General features: G+C 35.4%; 1 long non-coding RNA gene across 1 annotated transcript; it reads right to left on the bottom strand.

The window, feature by feature from the left end:
- Window positions 1-328: 328 nt before the first annotated feature.
- Window positions 329-596, bottom strand: LOC113473440. The gene is made up of 2 exons (XR_003395414.1): window positions 521-596; window positions 329-454 (listed from the first exon to the last, which is right to left on the bottom strand). It is a non-coding gene; the product is annotated as an uncharacterized LOC113473440 (long non-coding RNA).
- Window positions 597-663: the final 67 nt, after the last annotated feature.

Genomic DNA, 663 nt, shown 5'->3' with positions numbered 1-663 from the left:
GAGCTACCTGAATCTGATTTCATTGATGAAGTCCAAGTTGATGGAAGTTAAAGAAGTTGTTGCAACTGCCAAAGCCAACTTCAACCATGCACTTCTTACACCCCAGATTTTGCTGAAGAGCTACCTGAATCTGATTTCATTGATGAAGTCCAAGTTGATGAAAGTTAAAGAACTTGTTGCAACTGCCAAAAAAAGTACTAACACCCATCACCTAGTAAAATTTAGGTTCAATTTAAACCCATAACCAAAAACCACAGCCCCATGAAAAAAAAAAATGCTAGCATAACTAAACAAATATCTGCTCTCCGCATTCATTTTGAGTGGGTTATTGGGGCCGTTTAAGACATTTGAATTTCCTAGCTCCCCATTGTTGCTTAGATAATAAATAATAAACTTATCCCATATTTAGACTGTGCTGTTATTGTTGCTTGTTCTTTCATTAATGTACAATCACCTCTCATTCAGTCATATTTAGACTGTGCTGTTATTGTTGCTTGTTCTCTCATTAATGTACAATCACCTCTCATTCAGTCTTGATCAAAAGGCTTGATTATAAAACCACCATGTAGATCCAAGGGTACCTTAAAAAAAAAAAAAATTAGATTTTAGACCTTAGTACAAAATATATGGCTGTACATGGCCAATCGTCATACATGGGGAAAA

This window comes from Diaphorina citri, unplaced genomic scaffold (genome assembly GCF_000475195.1).
Source record: "Diaphorina citri unplaced genomic scaffold, Diaci psyllid genome assembly version 1.1 scaffold31342, whole genome shotgun sequence".
NCBI lineage: Eukaryota > Metazoa > Arthropoda > Insecta > Hemiptera > Psyllidae > Diaphorina > Diaphorina citri.
Note: the sequence above shows the minus strand (reverse complement) of the source record. Positions and strands in the feature narration are given on the sequence as shown.